This window comes from Staurois parvus, unplaced genomic scaffold (genome assembly GCF_062004578.1).
Source record: "Staurois parvus isolate SC_StPar_1 unplaced genomic scaffold, SC_StPar_1.0 ptg001300l, whole genome shotgun sequence".
Classification (NCBI taxonomy): domain Eukaryota; kingdom Metazoa; phylum Chordata; class Amphibia; order Anura; family Ranidae; genus Staurois; species Staurois parvus.
The window spans coordinates 70,001-77,500 of NW_028319096.1; the positions used below are offsets into that span (position 1 = coordinate 70,001).

Below are 7,500 nucleotides of genomic sequence, written 5' to 3' on the forward strand. Positions count from 1 at the left end.
AAATAAATAAAGATAATATGTAGACAATGTGTCTTTTTTTATTTCTTGTATCTGTACAGTATTCTGCTTTTTTTAAAAAAAAAATAAAGCTAATATGTAGACAATGTGTCTTTTTTATTTCTTGTATTTGTACAGTAATCTGTTTAAAATAAAATAAAATAAAGCTAATATGTAGACAATTTGTCTTTTTTATTTATTTTATTTGTAATCTGTTTAAAATAAAATAAAGCTAATATGCAGACAATGTGTTTTTTTTATTTCTTGTATTTGTACAGAAATCTGTTTAAAATAAAATAAAATAAAATAAAGCTAATATGCAGACAATGTGTTTTTTTTATTTCTTGTATTTGTACAGTAATCTGTTTAAAATAAAACAAAGCTAAAATATAGATAATGTGTCTTTTTGTATTTTTTTTTTAAATCTGCAATCTGCTTAAAATAAAAAAAAATAATAATAAAATAAAGCTAATATCTATTCTAGACAATATTGTCTTTTGTGGGTTTTTTTATCTGTAATCTGCTTAAAATAAAAAACAATAAAAATAAAATAAAGCTAATATGCAGACAATGTGTCTTTTGTATTTTGTTTTTTTTTAATCTGTAGAGTAATCTGCCTAAAATGAAAACAAATAAAATAAAGCTAATTTATCCTTGCTTTATTTATTTTAAATTATTACAAGTCAATATCTGACGTCTTCTCAATTCTAAAAATCTAGCTTTACAACGGTTACAAAAATAAAAATCTGAATAATATTACAAAATACAAATTTAGGGTTATGTTTTTTTTTTATGCCAATTTGGATTTCATTTGGTTTGACACATTTTTTTTTTTTTTAAACCGATTGTTAATCTTAGAAAATTTAAAGTAACAAGCTACTCTCCTGATAGAGTTTTAAATTATAATCATGAAGTCTACTGAGGAAATGATAAGATACATCCTTAGTTTTCATAATTATAATTAGATCAGTCTAGAAAGAGATGGCTGACGAAGACCAAATACTTCTTGTACATTGGAGGGTATTGGTGTCTAATTAGATTAGCCAGACAGGCAGAGAAGTTCAGGAATACCTGATCCTAAGCTGACAATGGCACCCTGTGTCCCCTTTGTTCCCTGGTTCACCTTGACTCTGCTGTTTGCCCAAAGCCCGATATTGACCTTCTTCTCTTTGACTCCCAAAGCTGACCATACACTATGCAATCTGGTTGTACAATCTCATTTAGATCTGGAATCAGCAAGTGCAAGAGCCTTCTTGATTTGATGATAATTGAATAGATTGTTTAGGTTTGTCCTCATATTTTATTGACGTTGGAATGCAGAATTTTGGAGATTGCACAGTGGTTGACCAAAGCTTGATCTTTGACCTTCTTCTATTGGACTCCTAAGGCTGGCCATGCACTATACAATCTGATTGTACAATCTAATATTAACTATGAAGGAAGGATACCAGCTTTCATGATTGGATAGCAATTGAATGGATTGATTAGGATTGTCCTCATATTTTATTGGTGTTGGAATTTAGAATGTTGGTCATTCCAACGGAGATGATCTAGGACAAACATTCTAAAGAATGGGTTCCATGGAACCCTTGGCTTCTCCCAGGAGTTGCTGGGGGATCTTTGAGCTGTGGATGGTTGACCTCCGATGTGATGGTGCCCACATAATCCAAGAACCAACACCACACCGCCAAGCCAGGAGCATGACACCAATGATCACCCTGGTTATCTGTAAGTGCGCCATTCTGACCACCGCCGCAAGGGTTTTATTCTTCCTGACAATGTATAAAACATTTTTTTTATTGTCCCCAGATGAGTTGGTTTTAGTAAGGTTCCCCAAGATCAGAAAATTATTTTAGGGGGTAGAAAGGTTGAAAAAGGCTGGTGTAAGGTATTGCCAACTTAAGTGTCCTTCTAAAAGCGCTGAGCAAACTGTCGGCACTATATAAATCCTGTATAATAATAACAATAATAATAATATAATAATAAAAGGTACCATTCTCCCAGCTAGAAAAGTTGTGTCCTTCCCTGAACCTCACACATCATCCCTTCTGTATTACTTGTTCCATGATAAATAGCTCTTTACTTACTGCCTGCAAGCCCTATCTTGTAACCGTCTGTTGACCGGACAACCCCCGTCTCGTGTTTGATTTAAAAAGCTCAGTGGTCCAAGAGGCCAGTTTACTGTCCTGTGGACTAACCCCAACCAGGAATGGACTGACCCCAACCAGGAGTGGACTAACATCATCTCTCCTGTGATAATTACTACGTGATAAAAAGCTCTTTCCTCCCTACAAGTCCTATCTTGTTACCTTCTGTTGACCAGACAACCCCCGTCTCGTGTTTGATTTAAAAAGCTCAGTGGTCCAAGTGGCCAGTTTACTATCCTGTGGACTAACCCCAACCAGGAGTGGACTGACCCCAATCAGGAGTGGACTAACATCATCTCTCCTGTGATAAGTACTACGTGATAAAAAAGCTCTTTCCTCCCTACAAGTCCTAACTTGTACCTTCTGTTGACCAGGCAGCCCCCAATCTCTTCTAGTTTTTAAGATGTTTAATGTTCCAAGTGGCCAGTTTACTGTCTTGTGAGCTAACCCCAAGCAGGAGAGGACTAACATCACCTCTTCTGTATTACTTACTCCATGATAAACAGCTCTTTCCTTCCTACAAGTCTTATCTTATTACCTTCTTTTGACCTGACACACCCCATCTTTTGCTTAATTTAGGAAGCTCAGTGGTCCAAATGGTCAGTTTACTGTCCTGTGGACTACCCCAATAAGGAGGAGACTAACTCCAACCAGGAGTGGACTAACATCACCTCTTCTGTGTCTCTTACGCGATGATACATAATTATTTATTTTCTTCCTACAAGCTGTATCTTGTTACCTTCTATTGACCAGACAGCCCCCATCTCTTGTTTAGTTTAGGCAGCTCATTGATCCAAATGGTCAGTTTACTGTCCTGTGCACTAAGCCCAACCAGGAGTGGACTAACATCACCTCTTCTGTATCTATTATTGCATGATAAATAACTTTCCTTGCTAAAAGCCCTGTCTTGTTATTGTCTGCTGACCAGACCGCCCCCATCTTTTATTTTATTTAGGAAGCTTAGTGATCCAAATGGTCAGTATACTGTCCTGTGGACTAACCCTAACCAGGAGTGGACCAACATCATATCTTCTGTATCTCTTGCTCCATGATAAATAGCTCTTTCCCACCTACAAGCCCTATCTAGTTACCTTCTATTTACCAAACAGCCCCCCCAATCTCTTGTTCAATTTAAGATGTTTAGTGGTCCAAGTGGCCAGTTTACTGTCCTGTGGACTAACCCCAACCCGGAGTGGACTGACCCCAACCTGGAGTGGACTAACCCCAACGAGCAGTGCACTAGCATAATCTCTTCTGTAAAGCTCAGTGGTCCAAGTACTGTCCTGTGGACTAACCTTAACCATAAGGGGACTAAAATAATCTCTTCTGTATCTCATACTCCATGATAAATAATTATTTCCTCCCTACAAGTCCTATCTTGTTTCCTTCTGTTGACCACTCAGCCCCCATCTCTTGTCTGACAGTGGTCCAAGTGGCCAGCTTACTCTCTTGTAGACTAATCCCAACCAGGAGTGAACTAACCCTAGCCAGGAGTGTAGGGCACTAGCATAATCTCTTCTGTAAAGCTCAGTGGTTCACGTTGACAGTTTACTATCCTGTGGACCAACCTCAACTATAAGTGGACTAACATAATCTCCTCGGTATCTCATACTCCATGATAAATAATGATTTCCACCCTAGTCCTATCTCGTTACCTTCTGTTGACCACAAAGCCCCCATCTCTTGTTTCATTGTGATCCAAGTGGCCAGTTTACTGTCCTGTAGACTAACCCTAACCAGGAGTGGACTAACATCATCTTTTCTGTATCTCTAACTCCATAATAAACAATAATTTCCTCCCTACAGGTCTTATCTCGTTACCTTCTGTTGACCACAAAGCCTCCATCTCTTGTTTCATAGTGGTCCAAGTGGACAGTTTGCTGTCCTGTAGATCAACCCCAACCAGAAGTGGACTAACATCATCTCTTCTGTATCTCTAACTCCATGATAATGATTTCCTCCCTACAAGTCCTATCTCGTTACCTTCTGTTGACCGCAAAGCCTCCATCTCTTGTTTCTTAGTGGTCCAAGTGGCCAGTTTACTGTCCTGTAGACTAACCCCAACCAGGAGTGGACTAACCCCAACCAGGAATGGACTAACATCATCTCTCCTGTGACTCTAACTCCATGATAAAGAATGCTTTCCTCCCTACAAGTCCTATCTTGTTCACTTCTGTTGACCACACAGCCCCCATCTCTTGTCTGATAGTGGTCCAAGTGGCCAGCTTACTGTCCTGTAGACTAACCCCAACCAGGAGTGGACTAACATCATCTCTTCTGTATCTCTAACTCGATAATAAATAATGATTTCCTCCATACAAGTCCTATCTCGTTACCTTCTGTTGACCACACAGCCCCCATCTCTTGTCTGATAGTGGTCCAAGTGGCCAGCTTACTGTCCTGTAGACTAACCCCAACCAGGAGTGGACTAACATCATCTCTTCTGTATCTCTAACTCGATAATAAATAATGATTTCCTCCATACAAGTCCTATCTCGTTACCTTCTGTTGACCACACAGCCCCCATCTCTTGTCTGATAGTGGTCCAAGTGGCCAGTTTGCTGTCCTGTAGATTAACCCCAATCAGGAGTGGACTAACCCCAACCAGGAATGGACTAACATCATCTCTTCTGTGACTCTAACTCGATAATAAATAATGATTTCCTCCCTACAAGTCCTATCTTGTTAACGTCTATTGACCACACAGCCCCCATCTCTTGTCTGATAGTGGTCCAAGTGGCCAGCTTACTGTACCATGGACTAACCCTAACCAGGAGTGGACCAACCCCAGCCAGGATCTCCCTGCCCCATGGACAATGGAAGGAAAATCTGAATAATTGTTCCACTCAAGCAGCATTTGAGCATTGCCCTGCACATAGGGCACTTATATTGGTAGCCGCAGGCTGTTTGCTCGCACCGTCCAAGCCCAAACAAACCATAATTGCTCTTATCTGTCATGTTCAGCCATACATATAATACAGATCTGCTATTTCACCTCCAACGTCTGCTCTCCATTCCTAATTCGTTTAAACCTGTATTTCCGACATGCAGATTGCAATTGGATTATTAAACGCCCGATTTGTTTCTGTTACTAATTTCTTTGCTCTAAAAATTCTCTCCCTGGTAACCCCTTTGGAGTTCTTTTTTATTTTTTTGTGTTTGTTTTTATGTATTTTTATTCATTTTTTTGGTCTTTCCAAATCCAGATCTTCGTCCTTTCTAAGTCTCCGCAGGGGATAATCCCGGAGAAGATTAGTTTATTTAACTGTACAAGTCCAAGAAGAGCAGGAGAGGGAGAGACTAAAGAGGGAATAAAGCGAATAAAAGCGGCTTATCCTAAAGAGATCACCTAATGAAGGAGATTGCATTGTAATTACACAGAATGGGCACGCACGGCTGCCGGAGACAATGGATTGTCACCTGCACATGTTTTTTTGGGCTGGGGGGGGGGGGTCATCTCAACGCTCTAAAACGCAGGAAAACGGTCGTATTAAAGCGTTCTGAAACGTTCTAAGGTCATCACTGCCACCAGGAACACAGGGCAGCACCGTGGCTGGGAATTTAGCACCTCTGCCTTGCAGTACTGGAGTTCCCAGTTAGGACACTATCTGCATGGAGTTTGCATGTGACATGTTAGTATAGGTTAATTGCCCTTGCATGTGAGATAGGTACCTTAGGCTAGCCATACAATCTCCTTTTCGATTTATGGGGACTGTGTATCGGGGGGACAAACTTTCCATTTGCATCCAGTCAGACAGACCCCTGCACTTGCAAAGTTGATGAGAGATTGTATAGTGTGTGGTGGTTATTAGATTGCGAGCTCTTTTGAGGGACTGATGTGAATGTACAGTATGCAAAATAAATGAATAAAAAAAAAATTATATATATATATATATATATATATATATATACATACATTTATTTATTTGTTTATACTTACAAAAATTTAAATATATATATATATATATATATATATATATATATGTGTGTATATATATATACATATATATATACACACACATATATATTATATGTGTGTGTGTATATATATATATATATATATAAATATATATACACACACATATATTATATGTGTGTGTATATATATATATATATATATATATATATATATATATATATACACACACACATATATATTATATGTGTGTGTATATATATATATATATATATATATATATATATAAATATATATACACACACATATATTATATGTGTGTATATATATATATATATATATATATATATATAATTTTTGTAAGGATAACTTTGTTTGCTTTGTGCCTTAACCCTACATACCTACATATATCACCACAAACTCCAGAACTGTCTTTCTTTGGTTGTGTATGTCAGATCAGCACTGGGGGGACCGCTGGCCAGGACGCTATCCGCATGGAGTTTGTCTGCGCTCCCTTTCATTGCCTTGATTTCCTCCACTTCCTGGCTTCTATCTAAATTGACCCAGATATGTGTATGTCTGTGGGGGACATTAGATTGTAAGCTCCTGGAGGACAGAGACTGATGGGAATGCACGGTATGTACAGCGGTTCCTTGACTGTCAGCGCTATATAAATACCGGTAATTAAAAAAAAAGGACTGGTTTCCTTTGTATAGCACATGGTTACATATGTTACAAACTCTGGAGCTGCTTTGCCTTCTTTTGGTGGTGTATTTAAGATCAGCACCGGCCCCCCCCCCCCCTTCCCAATCCCAGCCCTGGTCAGAAATATATCTGCATGGAGTTTGCATGTCTAAGATGTTGAATGTATAGTATGTACATTTCATTGAAATAATGGAATCTGTAGTAAGAAGCCCATCGCCCCATCCTCTCTTACCCTTGTGAGCTGTGGATGGGTCCTCCTACGTCCTCCAGTGTCTCCAGGTCGGTGCTGCCTATGGATGGCGCTCTTGTGGGCTGAGGGTCGGGCAGGACATGGAGCCGGGGAGTCCAGCAGAGGAGGTGCAGGTCCGCTCACACAGTGCTGGGATGAGATCTGAGCACTCCCAATGATCCAGTGACAGCTACAATAATAGGGAGGCGACTCCACTTAGCAATGACATCTTCACATTAACCCCTTGCATGCAGCCACTTGTCCAGCCAGCACAGGGTGGGCTTTGTGTCTCCCAAAGAGTGAGAATTGCAGCAAATCCGAGAGGTAAGTGGGGGGATTATTCACCTGTGAGGGTTTATCAGCTCCCCCTCCCCCCCCCCCCACCACACATCCCCTCCCCCTCCCATCACAAGGGGGGGCTGCACCCTTCTCTGTGCACTCTGCTGTGCGGGCCCCTTTAAATCCGACAGTGCGACAAAAGTGTAATCATGAAGATGATAATTATT

At 39.8% G+C, this 7,500-nt stretch overlaps 1 protein-coding gene across 1 annotated transcript in view; it reads right to left on the reverse strand.

The window, feature by feature from the left end:
- The window catches only part of LOC149437379 (SKI family transcriptional corepressor 1-like), a gene marked incomplete at its 3' end in the record, with an annotated part of 73,752 nt that extends 66,436 nt beyond the window's left edge, over positions 1-7,316 (reverse strand). The window contains exon 1 of the mRNA XM_089660978.1: positions 6,998-7,316. The remainder of the gene's footprint in view (positions 1-6,997) is intronic.
- Between the last annotated feature and the right edge of the window lie 184 nt (positions 7,317-7,500).